The sequence below is a fragment of the Cygnus olor genome, chromosome 1, assembly GCF_009769625.2.
Source record: "Cygnus olor isolate bCygOlo1 chromosome 1, bCygOlo1.pri.v2, whole genome shotgun sequence".
Lineage (NCBI taxonomy): Eukaryota > Metazoa > Chordata > Aves > Anseriformes > Anatidae > Cygnus > Cygnus olor.
The window spans coordinates 113,009,732-113,036,792 of record NC_049169.1 but is presented as its reverse complement, the minus strand read 5'-3'; positions in this window follow the sequence as shown (position 1 = coordinate 113,036,792).

Genomic DNA, 27,061 nt, shown 5'->3' with positions numbered 1-27,061 from the left:
ACACTCCGTTTCCCTGTAAATGTGCGGAAACTCCATGCTTTTAGCCAACAAATCTTACAGTGACTTTTGTAACTGTAATCTGAAAAATGCAGAGGAAAATGGCTTGTGTATTTCTTTTTAAATACAGATGAATACATGCCTATTAGTTTTTGGTGGTGGTGGTGTTTTGTTTTTTTTTTTCCTTTTTTTTTTCCTTTTTTTTTTCCTACTTATTCTTTAAAAATGCGGAAAAAAACCCACACATTTCTTTGCTCAGTAAAAATCCACCATCAGAGGCTTCAAATTCTTCATTTCCTACCCAGAATTTAAAAAGCTGTATTTGCTTAGTGATGTAACAGAGAACATACATTAATATATCTGCTAAGTCACAACTGTTCCACAGACTTTAGATTTTGAATGTGAAGTACTGAAAATCTATAGCAAAGTCTTCAACAAATCCCATGACTGCAAGAAACACTAAGATATTTGTTGAGTAAATTAGAACAAGTAAGTGTCAAGCAATTACAAATTACTAATAGGCATTCAGGAGCTAGGAAATCTAATAAACTGAATACATCTGTTCATACAGATTTATTTGGTTGTTTCCAATAAAGACTTAAGAAATCACTACTCTTGTTGAGTACAGCACTGCAAGTCCGGTAGCATTCATAATCTTTTACTGTCCACAGTACTTCACCAGTGTTTAGGGGAAAAAAATAAAAAAAAATAAAAAAAAAATTGAGTAGATTTGAGTAGTCTGAGCCCTTAAATAAAGTGATTGTGTGTATGTGAAAATGCACATCTCAGAGAGCCCTCTGCAAGAAAATGTCAAACTGGCATTTCATCCACTTCTATACCAAGGCTCTGTGTGCATTTTAACGATGTAGAGAAAACACTTACTGCTGTGCTTTAAAATAATGGTCTCTCCCCACAGACTGAAATATATGTGTATAGTTAGCGAGAAAGGCTACAGCAATAAGACTCAGGAGAACCCTTTTCTGGGTGAATGCCACTACTCTAAGATGTCACTGGCATCACAGGGAGGATCTGCTGGCCTGCAGTGTCTCATTTCCACTCCCTCAGATACTCTTCATGCTGCTGCACCATTTTAGGGATGCTCTCTTTTCCTCTTCCTCCAGTCTTCACCCATCTCCCTTGGCCACATCCAGGGGCTCGTCCTTCCGGCTTCATCTCCACGGCCTCCCCATTCCCCCACCTCGCATGGTGCTTCGTAGCTGCTTCTAGTGCCTGGACTTCCCTCCTTGGTGTACAGCTCAGATCTCCATGGGGGAGCAGTTAAAATGACTGTCCATTACTGCAAAATCCTTGAACACCATCTGGGAAACCAAACTTTCCATCTGCTCTCTCACATGGAGAAGATGCTTTGTAGTTGAGATGGTTGAATTTTCTTCAACTGACAAAAACAAAAACCAAGCCCTAAACATTTTTATTAAAACCAGAAGCATGTTCAGGTCCTGGTATTTAACCAAGACACAAAACATATTTCCACAGGAAATTAATTTTTTTCAAAGTTTCCAGTGCTACCCCCCACCCCTCCCACCCCCATTAAATCAGCCCTGAACTTCCTTAGCAGCTACATGAACTCTCTGATAACCTCACTGTGCTGTCACTGTGGAAAATGCAGATGGAAAAAATTCTGACCAACACAAAGAGGAAAGGATGCCTCTCTACCAGGGGCGTCCAGCAGTGATTGTCTGCTTAATCCCCCTCTGTGCCTCTGGAAACCTCCTCCCTGCTCACCGCAGAGCTCAACAGAGGCTCCACAGCCATCCTGCTTTGCTTGGAGCTACAGTAAAAAGTGGGTAAAGACAGCCAAGACACTGGGAGTCTCCAAATGATGGCTATCAACCCATTGCAATTTTCTCAAGTAGAAATAATTTTTTACCACTGCTTCTCCATGGGGGCAATGGGATCTTTTCTGAAGCTTTTATGAGCATGGTAAAGTTGGACTTGCAAAGGAACTAGAAGTCAGGAGTGTTTTGTGTAGCTGTGGCTCTCCACGTCTTTTTACAACCTAAAATGCACTTGAAAGAGTTGGAACCACTCTGAGCCTCACCGAGCCCAGCTTTTTCCCATTCTCTGCCATCTCTCTCAGTTTCCATTGCCCTGTTCTGTCTCCCACTGCTTCTGCAAAAACTAGTTTCCATGCAGAGATAACTCTCAGCACCAGCACATATCAACCTCCACCTCTCATCTATACATATCCTGCTTTACTCGTTTGGAGCTACAGTTACTTTTTAAAAGGCTGTTAGTTTTTTTTTTTTTTTTTTTTTTCCCATGGCTTAGATCATTATAACTAATGTTTGTAATGTCTATTTGGAAAGTTAGATTCAGGCTTTGATCTTCTTTAAGCATATAACTTAGACAAAGTTTTTCTATTGAACTGAATGAGACTTACATTCCTGAAGTCAAGCATATGCACAAGCGTTTTAAGAATTATGGCTTCAACCTAAATCAGTCCTAAACCTTACATGAATTTTGGATATTAAAAAGAAAAATGTTTTTAAACCCAAGTCTCTAAGGAAAGAAATAAATACTTATATATGTCCACTACATTATGAAAACTACTGTACTTGAATAAGACAGTCATGGATGTTTTTTAGATTTAAGAAAATAATTTTGAAATAAAATATATCCATACATACATGATTAATGTGGCTTCTCTGTTCTCTTCTGCTCAAATTATTTATATTCCTGGTGAGAGGGGAAAAATTCTTTCCATCTAAAGAAGCAGCCTCTTTTATGAATAAAAATGAACTTTTTTTTTTTTTTTTTTTTTTTTTTTTTTAACAGAAAAGGGGGAAAAAGGTCTCCTTTCAGTTCTATTTTCTGGCAGCAAAATAATATGGTGCAACTCTGAATGTGATCTCCTCTCTTTGCTTTCTACCATGTCCAATTTCATAGCAGGCTCCGGCAGCACTTAGAGGCTCCAGCTAGGCATTCAATAAAGTACAAACAATAAGAAAATAGTCATGGACCAAATAGCCCACAAGAAGACAGGGGTGGAGATAACACAGACGGAAACAGCAAAGTAGCACAATTCAAATAATAAGTAGCAGTCATCTCACACCCATTTTCTTGCCATCATAACAGGATGATTTCCCAGCATACATATTTAGCCTAAAGACCCCTACAGATAGCTGTGTTCACTAAGATCCCAAAGATTCAAGTCAATAAAACTCTAAGAGGCCAGGCATTTAATGGGCAAAGAAAGAAGACTGGATAGAAGTGTAATCCACACGTCAAGTAGCCACATTGCAAAGCAGACATTAGCCAGGAAAGAAATGTTAGAACAAAAGGTAGGATCAGGTTACTAAAAAGTAGAGAGCTCTTGAGACAACCCAGCAATCTGGGCAAGCTCCAGAAAATGAGAAAGGCTTCCTCCGGTAGGGTTTCCTTCCTTGCCAGCATGATACATGGTCCACTTCTTTGGATCATGAGCATTTTTTCACTTAAAGCAGTGTCTTCAACCATTGCCGTTATCCTCATTCTCTTCCTGGGACCCTTTATAAAACCTGAAGATATAGGTCTCTTGCATTCACATTTGAAGTTTGCCAAAGCATTCTGGGGTTCTCCAGACAAAATGTTATATGCCTGTTTGTAGCTGTGGGAGACTGGACTCTGTGATGCCAGGGGTCTAGTCCAGGTGTCTTTCCACTAGCCAGTTCTCTGAGCAGTTACCAACACATCAAAGGCTACTGATTGCCGCAATAGCATCTTCCTTCGCTTTGCGAATGGATGGGGGTCAAATAGAAAAGACAACAGTTGGCGCTTCTAGTCTGGTACATAGAGAAAATGTGGGCGTAGGAGCCTTCAACCAAGGGGAATAGCCCAGTGATAAGAATACAAGTCTGAGCTGGAAAAGATAGAGTCAGAAAAGGAAGAAGATAGTGGAATGTTGACTGAAAGAAAAATAACAACAGTTCTCATGAGATCCCACCTGGAGCACTGTGTTTGCATCTGGGACCTGCAACATAAGGACATGGAGCTGTTGGAGCAAGTCCAGAGGAGGGCCACAAGGATGATCAGAGGGCTGGAGCACCTCTCCTGTGAAGACAGGCTGAGGGAGCTGGGGTTGTTCAGCCTGGAGAAGAGAAGGCTCCGGGGAGACCTTATAGAGGCCTTCCAGTACATAAAGGGGGACTAGAGGAAAGCTGGGGAGGGACTCAAACCAGGAATTGTAGTTATAGGACAAGGGGTAATGGTTTTAAACTGAAAACCAATAGATTTATAGATATTAGGAAGGAATTATTCCCTCAGAGAGAGAGAGTTGAGGCACTGGAACAGGTTGCCCAGAGGAGCAGCGGGTACCCCTTTTCTGGAAGGCCAGGTTTAAGACCAGGTTGGATGAGGCTTTGGGCAATCTGATCTAGTGGGAGGTGTTCCTGCCCATGGCAAGGGGTTGGAACTGGATGGTCTTTAAGGTCTCTTCCAACCCAAACCATTCTATGGATCTATGATTCTATGAAGAACAGAAAAGTCTCTCTGCCTGCAAATCCAGCTCCTTGTGTGCAACTTCTGACAGCATGCAGGCAAGACTGTGCTTTGAAGCAGTAGTTTTCTGAATGTGTTCTCAAATGTGGCCTTTCCCCATTGCTCTCTCCATACTGAAGATCTCTGGTGACAATTAAAATACTGAAAATATGAGATATAAAGACTCTGTGTATCCAAAAGCTCAATTTTTAAAAGTAGTATAATAAAAATGTTTGGAAAAAATAAACTATTAAAAAAATGACTAAATTCCTTGGCCAATGGAGACAACCATCAGTTTGTATTATGTCTTGTACTCACTCCCCTCTGCCCAAAAAGAAGCAAAGTGAGGACAGCCTCTTTTCAGGAGTGTCTTCTGGCAGCTGATGAGACAGACAGCAGAGATGTGCCCCCATTGTGTGCAATACCCACCCTGCAGGACCCTCAGTTAGGTGGTTTTGGTTTCCAGAAGGCTGCTTTGTGGTGACTGAAACAAAAACAAATGCAATTAGGGAAGCCAATAGAGATGGGAGGGAGTTGCTTTGACATTTAGGAATTGAACAAACAATGCACTTTTCAGAAATTAAGTTTGTCTATTCAAGCTCTCCCACTTAAACTACTATTTTTTGTCCCACTTTTGTCTGCAGAATTACAGATTTATATGTGTTTTCAAATCATAATGGGTTCTTCATGATTTTTTAAAAAATCACTCTCTGGGAAGCTATCCAACTGTCTAGTTTGTCAAATCATCTCAGGAAAACCCCAATAAAGCTCATTTTGTTTTCCAGGATTTATTCTTAAAAAAAATAAGACAAAAAGAGAGCAAGTTACTTGCTTCAATATTGTAGATGTCAGTTCTGATTCTGTTCAAGGTAACAGCAAACTCCCTTTCAATTTAAACTTGCTGGCCTTGATCCTTTAGTACAGGTACACAAGTGAGGCAGTCATAAGTTACGCCTAATAGTGAATCAAGTTGTATCATTTTCCATTGGTGAGCAGTAGACAGGAAATATGAAATGTCATTACAGGGCTGGTTAACCATCTGGTAAAAGCTCCTGTATGAGCAGTGCAGACGAACTACATTGAAATATTAAGGAAACATCAACTAAAGCTATTTAGCCTCTCCAGAGACCTATAGTTCACGCATGGTGGGAAGGCAATAATGTCCAATTATTCTGGAAACAACTAAACAAGTCACTGTAAAATTATCTCATTTTCACTGGATCCAACATTAAGTATTTTTTTAAATATTCATCATTCATTCCAGGTAACAAAACAAAACAACTAATCAATCTCTGAGGAACTACCCATAAATCAAAAAGCCATACTGAGGAGCTGGCAATTTTTCATTATTGCAGGAGTAATATTTTAAAGCTGACAAGCTGACGGGGTGGTCCAGGTCTGTGACATTATCACATCTGTGATGAACAACCAAGCTTTGCACAATTACAGTAGTATGATTTACTCTAACCAGTTACCACAGAACTTGTGGAAAAACAGACTTTAAAAAAAAAAATCTACACTGAATTTACTTAGCAGACAAGTTACTGAAACCAAATCTTTGCCAGATTAATCTTTTCATTACCACACAGAGAAAAAGATTTGGTTTTGCAGTCCACTATAGCAATTAAACCAAGTCTTTCACAAAGACTCATCTCGTGAATAAAAGTGTACGTTCATCTTCAATTTCAGAGCAGGTTGATGTGAAAAAGTTAAAAATCCCTCAGTGAATGGCAAATCAGACAGGAAATCTGAGGCTATCCTGATTGCAAGTGGTGCACATTGATTGATCATATTGGTGAGAGATAGCACATAAAAATGATGTTGTTCATCGCTTTGCATCTCTGACTGCTGAGGACATGGTTCAGGCCTTTACCAATGACACCTAACTGCCTATTGAAACAGGTAAAGCTAGGGTAGGTGGAACTTCTGGGAGTCATGTTGGAAGCTCATCTCACATTTAAGCCATTCCTAACTGCTGTCATATCTTCAGGTATGAGTTACCATGTCTAAATGCTATTTACATATAGGGCCCAATTCTGCACAGCCTAGGTATGATCTGTTATATATGCATGAAGAAAATTTGAATGAGAGAATGCAAGGCAAAGAGCATAGAGCCTTAAAAACCTAGTTTAGTAGAGCAATGATATTCACACATATGGGTCTTCTGGTTGACATTGTAACTTACCCCATCATTTTTTTTTTTTTACTTCCAACTCAGAGCAAGTAGCAGCTACATACACCTTACGCTTGGGAACGGATTCTATTTTAGATAGTTCATTTTGGGAGAAATCTCCATCTAGGTTTGTGCTGCAGCCTAGTTTGCTCATGCACAGCAGAGGGAAGAACTGTAGGAAAGAGACTTTGAACATGTACGCTGAGCACCTATAGCGTCACACATATGCAAGAGCATCCCATGAGACAAGATAGCTCCCAGAAGGCATGTGGTGTTTGTGTGGAGCACATATTAACCAGGATGTATTAAAAATAGCTTGACTATAGTTAAGAATGGGATGGAGGGGACACACAAATTTGGTGTGGTATGAAGTGAAGGACTGAATATCTGAACAACCCTTTATTTTACACAGTTTATTTTGTTCATAAACCAGGAAACTGAACAAGTATAAGAGCTTAAGATGATGTCTAGTCACATGATCTGAAAGAGTTTGACTGACTGATTTGTCCTAAAGCTTCTGTACCCAGTGTCATGCTTAGATTTGACTCTTAGCTAGCTCAAATATTTGCTAAGAAAAACTGTGGACAGGACAAGGAGTATTACTTCTGTTTGCATTTAGAAGTACTCAAAAAAGCAGTGAAGTTTTGCTTTTGCCTCACATTTCTTTTTTTAGCCTCCATTCTTTTCACTTTAGCAAGTTTACCGTAAGATACATGTATTTATTATCCTCATTTTTGTCCACCTTCTTTCCCTGCTTCTTTTCCCCATCTTCTTTTCCCATCCATTCTAATACAAACCATTTGTAAGTTTTTACAAATTATGTCTTTTAAATTTTTGATGATAAAAGAATACCAGGATTTTCAGAAATCAACTTGCTATATATTCAAATGTGGCCACTGGAACAACACAGACTCAATATTTAGATGCTCATCCTCTCTATCCAAGTTTTTAAGCTTTGTTCACATACTCAAATCCTGTTGTGCTCCTCAGGAGTCAATGGCAAATCATTAGGCTGTCATCTATTATCAATTATGGAAAGAGACAAGTTGCAGATTGACACACTCAGACTGGTTCTTATTCCTTTGATCTTCAGCAAATTCTAAGAACAAACTCCACAGTACAATTCTCAGGATTTTGGAGAGCTTCTAAATTGCAAAATGTTTCCAAAGGCATACAGCTCCATAGCTAGCAGCCTGATACTGCTGAATCTGAGGATCTCACAGAGCTATTCTCCAAGCTATTTTTATTAAACTCTCAAACTGCAAATCTAAGGCTACATCTACATTAGCAAGCATGTTTCCTGATAAGAGTGGATTTATAGAGTGAAATGGTGTTGATTATCTGACATGCAGATGATACATGCTTTCAGAGAATTTACTTCAGCCTAGTTTTAGTCTGGTCCTGTGGACTGAATATGTAGAAATAATTGGAAAGCATTAAGAGCAACACTGGAACACATTGTCTGGTTTAATTTAATCCAAAAGGAACACAGTTTGTGCACTCAGGGACTGCTCTGCACTGTGGGCCAAATAGCAAAAGTGACAATGATCAGGAGAACACTAATGGAGCTGTGACCTAATTAAACATCAGTTTGATCAACACAGAGGTTCTTATTCACATTTCCTGAGATGATTATTAGCAATTTAGTTGGAATATTTATATTTATGGTCCTAAAGAAATCTCAGTGATAACAGAACTTGTCTCTAATTGCCAAAACCTTCCTGCCCCATTCTATGGATACTTTGATCAAAAATAAATTGGAAATTCCAAAGTGTCCTTGCAAAATTCCTGTATATATCAAACCTAATGACTAAGGACTAGGGAGAGAATTTGAGCCAAGTCATGGTTCATAACTTGATTTTGAACCTGCTCCAGTAACACCACCCTGCCTCACGCCAGTTTGATTTAGAGATAGGCTTTGTGCCCAGCATCTAATTTTGTATGTAATTACAGATCTAATGTTTGTAATATGGTCTTTGTGAAAGAAGGAATCCCCTGAGGAACGCTCAAACTACACCAGTATTCTGAATAGCTGCTTAGGTTGAGGCTCCAACACTTAAAACAACATAGGAGAAGTAGAGGTAACAGATTAATACAGCTCAAGCGCATGCACACTCTTCATTTGTGGCAATACTGGCCCCTGGTCAGTGTGGGAAGCCCTCATTTTTACAGACGTGCCCACAGCGCACAACGTCGAGAAGAGGAAGTGGTGGACCCAGATTAGGATCACAGTAAAACAGGTTTAGTTTCAGCATGTAATGTGAGGATTATTGGCTATACCTCCTAGAAGATGTGCTTTCTTTTTGTGATTTCTCCTCCATCAACATATGGATGGCTAAAAGCATGAGTTAGATTCTACTAGTCAACAAGACTAATTCCAGAGCTTCTCTTGCTCCCTTGCTTACTTCCTCATCAGTATACCTTTGCCATTCTGCATAAGCTTGCAGACTGATATGACTGGCAAGCTTTTGTACATGATCCACAGAAAGCAGACAAATGACTATCAGTTTTGTACACACTGATGCAATGATTATATCATTAGATTTTCACAGAGGTGCCTCTATCCATTTGTGGAAGATTGCTCTGATGATAAAGTTGCCACACTACATTTCAAAATTATTCAATAAACTTTGAGAATAACCCAAACAAGAGCTGATTTTTTTTTTTTTTTTGGCCTTAAAAATTATTCACACAGGAGACTTCTGCATAATCCTCATCATAAACTGTAACAAGATCCATATCTGTTAAGAAAATATAGAAGACTATAGTGCTGCATTTCTTAGAACTGAAACTGAGAGCAGTGCCAACTTTATTCTAACATGTTTCTGGATGATATAGCTTTACTAGTTGTGTATTTAACAGACACTGCCAACCTTAACAAATGCTTTGACATCTGACACTGGTAATATAACATATGGTTGACCAGGTACTGTTCAGAAAGTAAATCAGAAACTTTGGCTTTAGTTTTCAAATAACCTGTGAAGGAATAAAATTAATAAAAAAAAAAAAGAGAGAGAGAGAGAGAAAGAGAGATCTTCAGCTACAGCTTTCATCACATTTTTGATGCACTGATGCAACTCCTATTGATGTAAAAGTTATTTTGCTAATAGATAGCTTGCCACTTCTTTTGGAGGGAGGAAATGTGTGGCTCAGCTACTACGTGTCTAAATATGCACCATACTATGTGAAACTATATTGCATCCTAGAACTTATAAATGTTATTCTTAGTATACAGTTCAGTGCAGGTACAAATGACATTCCCCCACACTCTTTGAAGTGCCATTTATTGAAGAAAGTATGTTCTATAGAAAAAACAGATATTCTCATCCAAGTCAGCTTTTAAGACATTGATGCTCTACTCCTATCAGGAAAGGAAAATGGACTTTTCTTTGAAAGGAGACATTTTAGTAAAGGGTATCTCTCCATTTCAGCCTGTTGTCACAACAAAAGTTTTGGAGCTTTCACACAAGGTCTTTTAGAGAAAATTCTCAGTGCTCTGCACAAGCAGAGAGAATCAGGCCACACAGCTGAGAACAGATTTTGGACTGATTCATGTCAGCTCTTTCTCAGCTGCAGGACTTGGGAGTGCTTCTAAGTCCTAAATCCAAGGAGCTCCTTGACTAGACTTTTACACATCACAGACGAGGTGGGACCAAGGCATACATCAGCCTGCCCCACACCCCATTTCTAGGAAAAGAAAACCGGGATGTGTAAGCCAGAGGAGACCTGACATGCAGTCAGCCATGTCACTGGTATAAGCAGGGTGACAGGCACTCCATGACAGCACGTGGTCTATACACAACGAGAAAACCATTTTAGGAGTTAAACCTAAGAGGAATGCGGTAACTGAACGGGGACATGTCCATGTACAGCCCTAACCTTTCCTCAGGGAAAAAGTGCCTATGCAAAGCAAACACAGGAAGGTAAAAAAGAAGAAATATCAAACACTATTTACCTCCCAGAGTAGTAAATGCCTGAAGCATGCAAGATTGGGCCCAAGGGCTCATGCTGAGCAAATTAAGGCAATGGATAATGAAGCAGAGATGCCCCATGCCAGTAGTCTCCTGAATGAAAAGCCACCTCCTCATGCTGCTGACCGCCCTCCTCCCACCCACATGCTCTCCCACATGCGGTACAGCTACTGTCCACACTCCCCAGCAGCTGCTTCGCAGGAGCCTCTGCAGGACTTGAACACTGCTGAAGCCCAGCAGCTGCTTTGCCCCACTCCCTTCTGATGCTGTTTCCAGCCCCCAAACCACAAGGAAGCACTTTACACAAACCACAAGCAAGGAGAAGACTGTAACTGCAGAAACAGTGCTCCTTGTGCTGCAAGAGTGAGGGCAGAAGAAGAGATGGCAGAATCGGTGTTCTTGGCATTTCATATGTGACAAAGGAACCTCATACCACTCTCATTTTGTGAAAATGTTCATTGAAGAGTTTTGATTTCAAAAGACTTCTTCTCCCTCTTCATCTCTGTTACCAATAAGTAAATAAATGTCATAGGGGAAACCTGGGCAAGGTTTTCCTCTTCTTATTCTGAAACCTAGAAGAGTTCAGCCTTTTCTGGTTTAGAAATTTATTTCAAGTATCTGACCAGCTTCAGCTAGTAGGACTGCTGTCTCCCATATGGCTGTGACAATGCAGCAGGGTCAAGGACAGATGCGGTTGCAGGCCACTAATGGTATGTTATAAAATCCTTTTTTTTTTTTTTGCAATGAAATACATCTGGTAACAAAATGTTGAGAGCTTGTTACGTGTAGGTGGAATATAAGGGCTTAAGCAATACCCCAAAGGGGTTCTACAAAAGGTTAAGTACCGTTTGGTGGAAAAGGTGATCCAGTCTGCAACAAACCAGGGGTCTGAAAGGACATACAAAGATGAGACATTAGCAAGTATCATAGAAAAATGGATTCATTCATCTAATTAGCAGAATGATGTCTTTCCTTTTTTTTTCATGTTACAAAGCCCTTCTCTTTTACTTACCTACTTAAAAGTAGCTGTGTATTAATAACAAGCTAATTAATCAAACATATCAGAGGTGAAATTAAGAGCTTATTTACTAGTAATGCTTGCAGCTAATAGGAAAAAAAAAAAAGGATTTGGAAGGAGTTTTAGAAAAATTACCTTGATCAACAGACATCAGTGAATATTATTTGGATATTTTAAAGTTGCTGTCTCAAAGTGAATGGATCTGTTTCCATTCCCTGTTATCTGAAGGTTCAAACCATGTTAGCTATGTGCTAGAAACCTCACTGAGCTTGCCTGCCTTATAGCTGGCTACAGTACTAAACAAAAAGAAAAAAAAGAAACAAACAAAAAAAAGAAACAAACCCAACTCCTTGTCTCCGAGTTCTGTGCATGCATCAAGGATCAGGGTTCTTTACCTGGGACTCATGTAAGCAAAGATTTTTGAAATCTTCTTGAACTAACCAAAATTGTGTTTGACAAGGGCAGACTAAAACAGGGTGCTGAACAAGGCTTGTCAAATATGTCCTTTCTAATATAGTGTGATATGGTCATTTCAAGGAGCATTTTGGTGGAGCATGAAGTGAGGTTAGTTGTGATGCATTGGTTTTCCTTTTCAAAGTAAGGAGCTCTATTCAGAGTGGAAAAGCCATGGGGAAATAAAAAACTCTTGGCTCCTCACTGGGATTTAGGTACTGGGTGAACATCTGAGAACAGAGCTCGCAGGTGAGATCTCACCTCTTTACTTCTGATGACATTCAACACATCGTATGTCTCTCCTATACACAGTTGCTTCAGAGATTTTTAAGAGCAGCTGTTTCCACGTGCATGTGCCCTGTCCCTTCCCAAATTCCACAAGCACAGATGGCACAGTGGCTCAGCTGGCATTCAACCTGAGCACTTCTGATAAGGTGCAACCCAGTGAGGAGGAACAGCCCTCTCTTCCAGCTATGGTCTTCAGGCAACAAATCCCACTGCAAACCACTTGGTTTCCTCTGATTTCCACTTCCATGGGCCATCACCAAGATTGAAAATAGAAAAACTGAATGCATGACGGGAAACTACTGCTCTTGTGCAATATCTGTGTTCCTTCAGAAGACTGCTTCCTCTAAGAAGTCCTCCAGTCAAAGACTCAGACCAAAGACTTTTGAGTAACATTTCTTCAGACCTAGAATCCACATTTTTGGGGGTTTCAGCCATTATGATAGCCACTGCCCTCCAGTAGCTTTCCTGAGCAGCCCCATCACTGACTGACTGGGCACTCCAAATGGCCATGAAATTTCACCATTTTACATTTTGACTTCCGTTCTTGGCAATGATGGTAATTGGTGTTCAGAAGCAGAAAATTTCATTTTGGCAGCAACCCAAGGACAATTCATGAGAAGTCAGATGAGCTTGGGGCTCAATGCTATCGCCACTTACCAGCATTTAGTGAGTCTGAGCAGACTGTTTGCCTTGGGTCACAAAAGCATCAATCCTTTCACACAGTCGAGAATGCTGCTGCACTTTCTCCTGAATGACTTGGTCGACTCTTGCTAACGATTATGACGTATTGTTATAATTACTCATAACTATGCTAATATCTGCTGTTTCACAGATACTTTAAGACAACATCTGTACCCTATATAGTTGATAGGATCCCCCAGTAAGAAAATCTTCCTCAAAGGAAAATCATGGCACAGCAACAATAAGAGCAAGAAACAGAACAGTATGAGTTGTACAGTCCTACGGCTGTGCATTGCTGTGGCTAATACACACATGTACAAAGGATTTCAGAATTAAAAAAAAAAAAAAAAAAAAAAAAAAAGAAAATACCAGACTCATGACAAGCAGAAGAAGGTTTCCATGCCTCATGAAAGGAAGAGGTTTCAATGAGAAGTTAAGGAATTATTTCCTAATATCTCATACGCTTTAGAGTACAGTAAATCGTATGTTTCTAGAAACAGTTGTTCATATACCTCTGCTGTAGCTGAAATAGAAAGCTTTTCAATTCAGATTTAGAGCTATAAAAACAGTAAAAATCATCTAGATCATCCTGTCTATCCTCTGCCAACTGAGAACTGCTCCCCAAGTTTGCTAATGATTTGTGTGTTGCATTACTCTGTGAGTCAAGCAGTGGGGCCTCTTGTATCACCGTGGGGAGACTCTTCCACAGCTCAGTAAGACTAGTCAGCTAGGAATTCTTGTTCTTAATATTGTTTTACGTAATGATGAGATCAATAGGGAGGATATCTGGCTTTCCCTCATAAAAGCTGTTGTTGGGTTTCCTGCTGCATTTCAGCTTTAATTTACGTTCTCTAATCTGCTTTACATTGAACAGCACTGTGCTTGCCTTAAAAAATAAATAAATAATAATAAAAGAAATCTCATGTTAGCCCTGTACACCCAACACAGAATAAATGAAATAGATGAATGCTCAAATACCCGACCTGCTTGTTCAGACTTTGTGAAGGCTTTGCCAGACTTATGGTTCAGATGTAAATCAAACATCTGAAAGAGGCATTCTGTTGCCTCATCACCTACAATGGTTTGTTCCAGATTTTCTTCTTAAACACTAAACCTCAGGAATATTAATATTCTTTGCAAGAGACAGTCCCTTGAAACAATATGACAAGTACATTTTTTATAGATCTGCCAAGATGTGATGATATAGTGGCAGTGGGATTTTTATTTTTTATTTTTTTAAATAAATCAAGAGTGAAATGTCTGCGATTGAGATAGGCCCAGAACATGGGCTCAGGAAAGCCCCAACAGCTGTGATCACGGAGGGAGAGGCAGGGTGACTCTGAACCCACATCTGGATTCAATGCTGGGCCGGCTCCTCTCTCTGGAATGATGTGAACCAAACGCATCAGGCCAAAACCTTTCCGGGGAGGCAGGGACAGGGAGCTTAAAGGCTAATAAACAGATCTGCCTTTGGCAGACTTGGCGCTTCCTAAAGGACCCGGACTGGTGACGGCATCCACAAAACATAGAGAAAATTTGTAGCCCCGTACTCGAGAAGAATATTGGATAAGTTATTTAATACACGCCTGATGATGACTGGCAGCAAACACACAGGTTTCCAGCACAGAGGACCCCGGGGCACCCTAGGACTTCAGCCCCATTTTCCCCAGGGAGACCGACAAGCCCCCGGCCCCACGCGCCCACCCCGCAGCCCTGGCCGCTGCCTCCTGAACCCGCAGAGCACACTGACATCTAGTGGGTGTTTCAGGAAGTACCGGGCCGTCTTCCCTGCTTGCTAGGACCCCAAAAGTGCAAAGAAGTGCCTCACAGGCCACTCGTTTTCAACCACCCGTTGTCCAGAAGGGAGTCTTGAAGTCTGCCCCTAGACACTTGGCAGTGCCTTGCTGCCTGACAGCAGAGCATCCATCGCCATCTTCACATCGTTTTGAGGCCAGATGAAATTCTCATTGAGCTTCCCTCCTCACCCGTTGACCTTTCAAGCCTCCGTAAGCAAAAATTGCCAGGTATTCCATATGCAAAGGGAAAGTGTAGTTCTCATTTTGTAGAGGAGATAAAATGGTAGCTGACGAGCGAAGTGCTACCCCTGTCTACAAGCAACCACAGCTCCTGGGAGCATTCCACCTCTTCTGGGGCTGCGAGCTGTTGTGCTCACCAGGGTCTGATCCTACAACACAGGCCATTTTGCCTTCTCCCACTAAAAGTATATATTTAATAAAATTAGGTGTTAGAAGAAAAGAAAACCTGTATTCCTCAAGGACCTTCATCACTATACCCATAGTGTTTTTTAAGCACAGATGTGGAATTGACCTCCACCACAGTTTTCAGCAGAAGCAGCTCCCCAGCAAGGAGGATTCCCCTATACTACCAAATTATTTTGCAGCTTTTCATCTCCTCCCACTCCATCCCTATCTCATCCAGCTCTCAAAACACCAAGACAGATGGAGAAGAATATTTAGATTTGCCCAGGGTATACTGTTTCTGAAAGAGCTCTGGCATTAGCAGAGGGAAAGATGCTCTTCCTTGTCCCAGCTATACTCTGGGCATAGATCCATAGGTGCAGCTGACAAGTCTCTTATGGGGTCTAAGAGGGAAAAGATATCTCCAGAGGCTGGAGCCAACTCAACATACCTTCCTGCAAAGGGAAGTGGCTTCCTGTAGAAGAATGTAGCAAGAGAAAGGTACAAGGAAAAAATAGAGGCAAAATGCTTTCACTTCCAGACTCTTAATACAACTTTACTCCTTAGTTTTGCTACTTCTCTCCAAGTTTATATGAAAAAAAAGCAAACAAACAAAACAATTAATGAAAAAAAAAAAAAGAGCTCTGGTGTTGGATTTGAGGGGGAGTGGGATAGGAAAACCAGTTACCCACCCTGACACTGAAGGCCAAGCTCTCACTCTGTAAAGCATACTGCTGTACATAAAAAAAAGGGAGTTAATGCAGTGTATTACACTGGAGGGACCCCATATTAGCCAGGCTTGGCCAGCTGCACTGCTGTTTCCATCTCTGTGACCACCACCAAAACTTGCAGGCTCCTTGTCTCTAGGAGACTGTAAATAGTCGGCTGGACTCGACGCTCCCATCCCAGCACCGCGTCCTCCACCAAACACCGAGGCACGCTCTGTTTTCTGACACCTCTCCTCCCATGACAGATTTAGGCAGCTTGGGTCATGTACTACCAGCTGGTTACTGACACGAGACTCCTCCTAGGCAAAAGATATGCCTACAGCATTTACATGTGGGAAGATGTGTTTCTAATTCCTCCTTTCAAGGTCTCCTTGAACACTACCCTCTGCTAGTTATTGGGTTTGTCCTCTGCAGCGTCTCCCAGCGATCCATGTCAGGCAATATGAAAGTGAAATGAAAGAGCACTGTAGGAAGCCACCCGACCGGCAGCAGATCAGCTTGTCACTTAGCATAGAGCAGGACAGCCTTGCTGGGCAAGCAGCGTGTCACTCGCTGCGCCCGGCTTTGTGGAGGGGCTATACCGCTTCCCCGCACTACTCAGTACGTGTCAGCTCTAATCAAGTGTGTGATGGTATTACCCTTTAGCACTTGTAGCCCACCAGGGATTATCACCATGAGCTTCTGCACTGAGGTTTCTGAAGAGTGCAGGGGCAAGTTGCCGGCATGTCCGAGAGCCGTACAGAGAGCGTAAGTCACTGCGGTGGGAAACAGTCACTTCTTGTCTTTCCTATTGAAACGTGCGTATGAGAGAGAGAATGGGTAACAAAGCCTGCTTGTTGTGCTTTCCTAAGCAAGACATACAAAGCCTATTATTTATAGAATGAAATATATAAGCTTAACCTATGTATCTGTCAGTTCTTTGTTTTGTTTTTTTATCAGTCAGGAATTTAAAAATTCTGCCTCCTACACCAGCTGAGTTTATACAAGTAATATGTTTATTTAGTGACGTTCCAAATGAAGATTGCTCCCCTTTCCAAGCTATTAATAAATGGAAACAAAGTTTGGGCAACATCGTGTTTCTAGAAGGTATGAGATTTCAGGGAAGAAGGGAGAGGGATTTTAGGACATTTTATTTACGCTTAAGGAAAGCAGGTTCTATTCCAGCTTGCTCTGAACACACAGAGGATGTTTTAACTGTTTGCTGTTGTTCCTGTTGTTTGTAACCAAATACCACCAGCAGATGAAATCTTTTGATACCTTACTGTTGCTTCTAGACAGCTTAACCTCCCTGACTGCAGAAGTCAACATCAAAAGTTTATGCAGAATTTTAGGTCCAGCTGTGAAAGGCTCAGATTTTTTTAAAGGAAAAAAAAATAAGAAAAGAGAGAGAGAAAGAGAGAAAGAGAGAGAGAGAGAGAGAGAGAAAGAAAGAAAGAAAGAGAAAGAAAGAAAGAAAGAAAGAAAGAAAGAAAGAAAGAAAGAAAGAAGGAAAGAAAGAAAGAAAAAGAACGAAAAAAGAAAGAAGGAAAGAAGGAAAGAAAGAAGGAAAGAAGGAAAGAAAGAAAGAAGGAAAGAAAGAAAGAAAGAAAGAAAGAAAGAAAGAAAGAAAGAAAGAAAGAAAGAAAGAAAGAAAGAAAGAAAGAAAGAAAGAAAGAAAGAAAAAGAAAAAAACACAGACACTGTCCCCTACATCAAAATGAAAATCAGAATACAGATGCACAGAAGTGCAACGTTTCATTTTGCAGCAGTTGTCACATAATATTTACATTATTTATTTATGAACCACAGTTTTTGGAGCACATGTTCTTGTTCACTTCATATCATATGTTGCCAAATGTCCATGGAGCCTCCTCAGGTTTTGGATGTGTGCAGGCAGTTCTAGCTAGCAAAAGCTATTTGAAAGGAGCCAGAAAACCGATTCACACACTCCTGAACATATATATTGAACACTTCTTTGCCAAACACTAGCCTAAATAGAGCCACATTGTAATAAAGCTCAAGAACTTATTAATTCTCAGAGTGCAGAAGCAGGTGCTGTAAGTCTGCTACTTCTGCAGCTTTGGTTTGTGCTTGTCTTGTGATAGTTTTTCCTACTCTTTTTTTAACTCTTAGGGCAAAACTTTTCCAATACAGAGTGATGAAGTGAGCTGTAATTAGCAAGGGAACTCAAGAAGTGAGGATATTAAATTCACACCCCCAAGCCACCAAAAAAATGCCTACCTTTCCACAGTTAGTACATAAGCCAGTGAAGGGGAGCAGGGACATCCACCTGATTAAGATCCAGTGGCCTACATTTTTGCTTAAGGGAAGTGCTGGTGCAGTAACCTGAACCTCATCCTATTTTCCTAGCTCTCTGCCAGTGCAGTCTGCTCAGTCTAACATCTTGGTGGTGCACATTGCTCGGCTCCCTGCCTGCATTTCTGCAGCAATGCAGCTCAGAGTGGTGGTAGCACAACAAGAGGTGCACAAGCTCTTCTCTGTGAGGAGAAGTTTCCATTTTTCCTGTCCAGAAGAAAATCCATGCACAGGTGTGGGATGCTTGTTTGTGAGAGAGTGCTAGAGAGTTATAATGTGTACTGTATAAAAGGTCAAGCAAAAAGTCTCATATAAGAAGCAAGCAGGATGAGGGAGGATTTAGATACAGGATGAAAATTGTAAAACTGGCTTTTATGATGCTATTTTGCTTCCATGGGAGGGAGAGACTACTCTAATGATTTTGTATCAGAGGCAAACAAAATGTAAGTAAGTAAGCCTTACTACATTTATTTTTCGAAAAATAGCTGAACTTTCTTCACAACAAAAGTCCTCAATCCTTAAAGAAAGTCAGTACAAAAAGGCATCTCAGTTTCTGACTCATATACATAATTATTTCATTGAAATAGCATATATCATCAATAAGGTTGCTTTTGCCTACTACAATATTGGTCTGCTAGACTATTTTTTAGTATAAATATATGACCTGCATGTTACTTCTCCCATAACAGCAATGCAGAGCAATGCAGAGACCATGTTTGAAATCAGCCAATTTCAAACAGATTTGAGAGAGCAGAAGCTTCTGAGACATTAGGTTGCTACGTATGTTATGAAAACAAGCAGCTAGGCAGAGAAAAACTCTCCCTGTGAGCACTTTCAATGCAAGAAAGGCAGCAGCAACACTGCAGTTATTAAACAGCACAGAGATACCACAGGGATGCTCTCACCTCCACAGGAAACAAGACTTTTGGGCCCACTTCTTATGAAAATATAGGTAATCTCTGCTCACCTGTTACATGCCAGGTGCCCTCTGTACTGTGAGGACTGGAACCATCCTGGGAGACAGGGGGTCCCGAGATGTGCAGAAACCCACCTTCATAGCAGGCCACCTGGAGCCACACAAGAAAGTCAAAGGGAGATTGGAGCTGAACACGGGTGCAAATTTATACACCAGTCACTCAAAAGGCCCTCAGCATCCCAAGAAACAGAACTACCACACAGTACTACTCACAAAACAAACAAACAAGCAAAATAAACAAAACAACAACAACAAAACACTAAATCTGTTTCAGGTTCTTCTGGGAAGAACAAAAAGCAAACCTTGCCCAGCATAAAAGGACCTGAGAACCAAACCCATACTCACATAAGCTTTCCCTCCAGCAACAAAGCAGCTTGGTTACGCTCAGTTAAGGAAGGCACAGCTGGCAGACTAGGGAACTTCTGCAATCCCAGTTTAAGCAAGTCCTCACAAGGATAAGTGAATAAAATGGTATAATTTTTCACACAGCGCTATACTCTCCCTCTGCTAGCCCTCCCTCCCCCAGTTTTAGACAGATGAGTCTCACCCAGCTTCTCACCACTCTCTTTGCATTTAGATTCCTAATTAGGCAGAGCTGGGGCTCTCCTCTCCAGTGGAATAACCCAAGCAGGTTCAGCACTGCTCTTTCCCTGCTTGTAGCCTGGACTCTAACCCTTCCAAGGGTGTAAGGTCTGTAACAAAGTTTGCAACGTTTCAACTGCATTTCTGGTGCCCCTTGTATTGCATCTAATCCTCCTGTAATTTTTAACTATTGAAATTCTTGGTGTGGGAAAAAAATACCTGCTGCAAATCTTGATGTTTTCTGTTTGGTAACAAATTTTTAACGTTGCATTAAATTTTGAAGAAAAGGAACATTTGTTCTTCAGCATACTTATTCATGCACATGCATAAAATCAATGTATTGATATGAAGGGTATGTGGCTAATATTATTCACAAACACAATGAAAATGGAAGTGTTCAGTTGGCTATCATTACATAAAGGATAAAGGGTCCAAGAGGAAAAAGACTTGAACCACTTATATCCTGCACAGAAGTCTTTTATTCTTTTTGCTGTTGGCCTCAGAAAAAAAAAAAAAAAAAAAAAAAAAGTAAGGGGAAATAAAACAAAAACCACTATTTCTGTTCATCCCACAAAATATAACACACCATGAGCTTGAGTGAAATCTATTATTCCCAACCTCTCCTTTTGCAGGCACTAGGTGTTGCCATAAATCCCCGCGTCTGACTGATGGGGTAAACCTTCATTTCATGTTGCCTGACTTTTACAGCTTTAAAAATTATGTCAATATTGCCTTTGCAGTATAATATTTTTGTAGTTCTCCTTGGGTCTATTCTAAGTTTACTTAAAGATAAAGGAGCCGATAATTAATTTGCGCAAAAGAAAAGGCAGATCCCTAAATCCTTTCCTGTTGGAAAGCAAACTGAAGTGTGTGCTTAGTAGTGGTGGTAGTTATGGGGTTTCTCATGTTCCTCCTTTTCCCATGAGGAAGAAGGTGATTTGTAAAAGCCCTTATTATATAGGAGGATCCACTTACAGTGTTTGAGGACATGAATTCAATCCCAGGCTATGAGTTTTAGCATTCTTGTAAAGATGCCCTTATTAGCACTGCTTATGAGCTGCTAGAATAAGCTGTTTATGAAGCAAAGCCTAGAAGCCTCCATTTGAATTGCTCAACAACAAACATTGCATTTCTAATAGTCACATTTAACCCAGAATTATGGAACATTATCCTTTAGCTATCCATTAAGCCAGCCAGAGAGGTAGGCATCCTAGCAAATTGGCCACTACCCTTTCCTATGGCTTGTTTTGGATGCAATACGAATGCCAGGCATTGAGAAGCAGAGCTTTCCAAAATTGTTCTGAACAAGAAAATTAGATGCTGAAGGCAACACTACCTTTTCCACTGCCTTCAGAAAAAGCTGCTGCTGGAGCCTCACTTAAGACAAACAACTCCTACTGCCTGCTACTGGCATCAGACTCCAGTTCCTGCTACAGTCCTTAAAGATGCGCAATGGCATGATATGGCTACTGCAGCCGTAAGCTCAACTTTTTTTTTTTTTTTTTGGGCTATGAGGCATTTCTTACAACCGTGATAATCTCTCCTGGTTATTGCAATCAAGGCGATGTTCATAATGAAGTGACACGATTCCCACCTTTTTCCACTAGGTGAGATTCTGAGATTCATCCTCATTGAGTGAGTAGCATTTATAGGAGAGAATTAACTATATGCTGCTGTTTCACTTAATTTTGTAAGTTCTTTTTGCTGCACCAGCTCTGTACAGTGTTCAAAGAAAAACACTTCAGTTGTTAGTTTTGTGATGTAGTTGTTCTTTGGGGAAGCTCTTTTAAAAAGCAAGAAGACGTTCTCTGCCTCAGTATCTGTATGAAAACTTGGGCACATCTACACAGACCTAACTGCTGGTATTTGGGCTGAACTTCCTACAGCAGAATTGTCCAATCTATTTAATATCTGTTCATAAACTAAAGCTTACAGCTTATACGAAACAAGCTGTAGGAAGTTAAAAATAAAAATAAAAATAAAAAAATTGCTTAAATCCAAAGCACTTACTGGAAGATTCTTGAAATATTTTTTTGCACACGTTACTGAGAAAGGTACAGTGTACAATCAGAAGACATGAGTTAAACACCAGGAAAAATATGCTGTGTTTGATATTTTCTACCACACTAGCTTTATTTAAGGGAGATCAGCATTTGTTACTTTTTTATTGACACTTTTGGGGATGGTAAAATCTTATTTTTTGAGTTCATAGAAGTGACTAATTGAAACACCTTTCTGAAGGGACCTTGGAAACATTTCCTATTAATTTTGAAGTCTGTCATCAGTTGAATTTATCTCGCTTGAGCCATGGCAACAGTGATACTTGGGGCTCCAGTGGTTTTCAAGATGCTTCAAATTTAGCATGCTATATGGTGAAAAGAACCCTAGGGAGAGACAAAAAGAGATGTGACATAGTGAACAACTACAAAAAGGAAGAGCGGAGATGCCTATCTTTGCAGGCCATATGCATTTTACACATCTTGAGCTTTTGCATTGCATTGCTGTGCATCCTCTTCCCTGACTCTCTGCTTCAGGAACATCAGACGGGCCTCCACCCTTGTGACAAGGGCTCTGTAAGTCTGTCACATTTCCTTTTCACTCCCATACAGCAGCTTTCATTATTCCTTATCCCAGCGACTCTCTCTCTATTTGCTTTGTGTCTCAGTTCTACAATCCCCACCTACAAGGAGTTTTATTTTCTCTTCATCAATTCTTCTATCAGGAGCTGAGTGCCTATGTGTATTCACCCACAACTTCTGCAGTCCAATCTCCAGAAAAATGAAAGAAAAAAAGAAGTTCAAATTTAAGAATAGAATTTGTTGTGTACATGGGAGTTTTTATGCAGTATTTGCTGCTTAAATATACAGTGAGACACGTACTGTTAATATTTCTGTTTAATTTTGTGGTATGGACTATTATGGAGAGGATGTAGCTCTTAGAGTACTAAACTGTTTTGGAAAAAGTTACCCTCTGTTTTCTGGGATACTCCCACATGCAAAGGACTTTTTTTTTTTTTTTTTTTTTTTTTCTCAGCGTGAAGCAAAGAAGCCAAATAAACTAGTGAACCCTCCTAAATAGGACTGTGAGTCAGCTCCAGGGAGAATCTAATCAACAACCTGTCACCTTGCCTTAACTTTAGGAGGGTGGGGAAGGCTTCACTTACTGTAGCTCTTCTCAGGGAAATTGCCTATCACCTGGCTTCTGCTGCCAAGTATATCATGGGGCGACTGGATTCTTGGTTCTTGCCTTTTAATCAAACCACATCCCTTTTTGAAGCTGGACTCAGCAATTGGCTCAGCCTTTCCCATGCACATAAGATCTGTGTACTTTAGACTCTTGGACTCCTCGCACGTATAAAATTTTCAGAAATGCACAGGAGATGTAGGAGCTCAAGCCACAGCTATGTAAAAAGATAAAGGCTGCTAAATGTCTTTTGGTGCTTCAGAAACTGCTGTCCCTACTGATCATAGTGAGAAAAAGAAGGAAGAAAGATGGACTGTGAGGCATGCCTGTGCCATTTCAAGATTTTACAGCTGAAAGACAAGATCTCTGAAGCCAGTTGTTTAACTGGACTGGGAGCCCAGAGGGAGTGCAGAGCACTGGTGTGAAGTGCTTTCTTTGGCATGTCTGGCTCAGGAGACAAGTCTTACGAACCAGCTACAGGTTCTGAGTGCCTTTTTGTGGTTAACTCCAGCTCGAGAATGTATTGCTTGCAATAGTCTAACCTGAAGGTGATGAAAGCATAGTTTGCTCAGCCAAGTTCCACATCCAAATCTAAGGGGCACAATTTCCTGGCTAGTTTCAGAAGGAATTAGGTGTTCTTGTTGTTATTTTGGTTTCCTGAAACAGAAAGAACAATGGGAACCTTAGGACCACATCCATCTTAGCCACGGGACGGCTAGTCCTTCCAGCAGAGATGAGACCACAGCTCCAACAACCCTCTTGGTCTCTCCCAGTCAAGTGTTTTCTCCAAGTTATTGCCCAGAAGAGATTTCCTTATATCTGGTTTTCAACTTTCTTCAGACTACAAACACCTAGAAAAAGTCTTGCTAGGATGTGGAAGAGAGGTGGGACTAAGGCTGCTGGGACATTGGTGGCCCATAACTCATGGTGGTACGGTTCTCCCAGCTCATGGTTTGACACAGCCAACAAAACAGGAGGAGAGCACTGAGGCTCTGCAGAATTTCACAGCTAAAGGTCCTTGTGAGACAAGATCAAGAGGCACAGGAAATCCTTTGGGTCCCTTTATTGCAAGACCTCTGGGATGGTTTATATGGTCAGCAGCTCAGGTCAGATTGCCCCATAGTGGAAAGGACATCTGTTCCTCTGGGTTGTGTCACTCCTGTCGGCCAGCTTCCTTCTGGTACCAATGTAGACTTCCCACTTGTGGCTAAGGTCCTACCAGCTCTGATATAGGCTGCATGTCACGATTCCTTGGTAATGCATCACATTTAAGCAGCTTTTCACATTGCTGATTGCAAATTGCTGTTGGCAGTTTTTCTCCAAAATGAGCCTTATATGGTTTTTGACACTTATGGGAACAGTCATGACTCAGACAGCTAAGAGCTGCTGCAAGGCAGTACTAATGGATTTGAATCTGGCCTGTTTCTAGCACCCTTCCCATTGCGCACAGGGTTCAGAGTACTTTGTAAGGCCTTTTGCTCAGACCATACTAAATATGGAATATCTCATCATCAACACGCTGATGATCAACAGCTGAGCGCTTGTGCTGGCAGAGGGAGATTCAAACCACATCCTTTGCTGGGTTCAGAAGACCTGCTGCGTTGAAAATACAGATAATGTAGAGTAAATGCAAATGAGCAGGGTAATTAGTACATGGCTGTGTTGTGCGTATTAGAAGAGAATGAAATTTGAAGGTGTTAGTTCAAGTATTATTGACTTGGTTATTTTTGATTCTGAGCTCTTGGTGGAAAGACATACATTAAAGATGTCACAAGAGTAGTTTTGTTTTCCTTTTACATATATATATATCTGTAAAATTTGCTTATGCTGTATGCAACCTTATTGACTTTGCAGTCATCCCAGTCATCCTGTAAGAGCAATGCATGCTGTCTTGGCCACATTTTTCTGTTACTGCAATTCTTTTTCGGTAGGCTTTCCACATAGTGAAAGATGCAGCTATGAGTTCTCAAAATGCACTGGGCAGCCTCTCTCACAGTACAAAGACTTGCTGTCACCTAACTTTGCTGATGTTTGAGACCACATCACAGGAACCTGTCCCGCAGATTTATTGGTAGGGTGCGTCTAAGGAGATCTGGGATTAAATACATGTTCCCAGAAGGGATCTAAGCTCAGTCTGGAGAAATTGTCTCAGAAGGAAATGGGAAATGTGGGAATCTGCTACACACACTGTTTCTAAACCATTGTGTGGCCAAACATTTCTGTACCTCAGTTTATCCTTTTACTTAGAAAGGGTCATACTACGTACCTTCTGCAAATCTCTTTGAGATCAAGAACTGGCTGTAGGCATGTAGCAAGTAAATATTATTGTGTCGTCTGAGGTGAACACAAAAGGATACCCCTACAGAAAATATGCATCAATTCCTGTTGGCCTGGAGGAGCAGATCCATACCCTGTAGCTCACTCACCCTGTGTGCCCAGCCTGACTTACACAGGCTCTACCTTTTTACCATGGGGCAGAGAGCCCCCCCTGACGTCAGGTATCATACGTTTAGTATGCTGCTTTCCACACGGCAGCTATTGAAACCTATTTCTACTCATCTGACAATATAATTTTAAAATGAAGAAGATTAAAGATTTTATATTCCAAAACAAACAACGGTAAAAGCTTTTGCTGACCTATTGCCACTTGCCTGAGGACTTGGAAGCAAGCTACAAATTGCATGTCACTCAGCGAGCGATTATAAATTCAATGTGCTCCTCCTTTCCAAATCAAGATGTTGATACAAGTTCCATGCTCTGACAGAGCCCGCTTGCTGCACCTGAGAAGGAAAAGGCCCAACAAGGTATGACCAGCATGGTGGGGGACCACTCTCACTTGCAGGCTTGTGGGACCATGGAGCTTCCTGGAGTTTTGCAATTGTTCCTATCTGTGCAGAGAGGGAAAGAGAATGGTCTCTTCTTGAGGACCAGGAACCCACGAAGTGCCAAGTGCCCTGTGGTCCCATCAAGCTCAGCAGGTGGTCAACAGCTTAGGAGTGATGGTGCCTGTTAGGCAGTGAGTCTGAGCCTTGCTTCCAGTTTAGCTGGAAAAAAAATGGCACCATATTGTTGACCTATTGTGATTTACAGTGGCAGAGAGTATAACACTTTTTCCGTTGGACTCTCTTTGGGTTTGTGACAGATATCTGTGTCCTGAAGACATCCAGGGGCAAGAAGTTTGTTTTACCCTCTCACAGATGTGCCTCTCTCTACAGCTCCTCTCTGAGAATGAGCTCCATGGTAATGAAAACCCACTCAAGTAAAGTCCTCCTTGGGTTTTGCTTTTAGCATATTTTTGATGTTTTTTTTTGTTTGTTTGTTTGTTTTCCTAAAGTGATTTCTGCATCTGGTACTCCCAGGGCCAAAATGGATTGTTCTATGAATGAAATAGAGCAATATAGTAACAGAGCTCTGAAATACAGATTATTTTTGTGGTGTGTCCAGAAGCAAGCCTTACAACCATAATTAATGTCAGATCATTTTTTTCATTTTATTGATTTATTTTTTTCCCAGTATCACTGATTGTCAATAAGGACTTTTTTTTTTTTTTCCTCCAGACTCTTGGGTGTAAGAGAAAATAACTTGCAGTTTAGTAGAACAGTAATAATTCAATGGTGATATATACAGATGTGCCCAGTGAGGTTTCGGTGGAAGTACCACAATTCCAGAAGTCTGAATTTGTCATTTACCTTTTGTTTCAGAAGCTGCAGTATCCAGTCTAAGAATACATAGTTTTTACAAACAGTATGTAATAGAAATAGCATACGTCTTTTTTAAAACAATGTTTGGTAATAAACCCAGACCTCCAGTATTTTAAAGATGTATGTAAAGTCCTGGTGCCAGCTACTCAAAAATCACTTAGAGACCAGCAACACAGGATCAGATTCTGCTGCTGTTCTACAGCATGAGTTGTATTTTGCTTTGACTCAAGTCTTTTGAGGCTAATTTGCAATCAGATAAAACTCAGTATGAGAAAGAGCAGCAGAGCTGGACCCCGAGTCACCTGGTACTTAGCAAAAATTGAAAAATACCAGAGGCACCT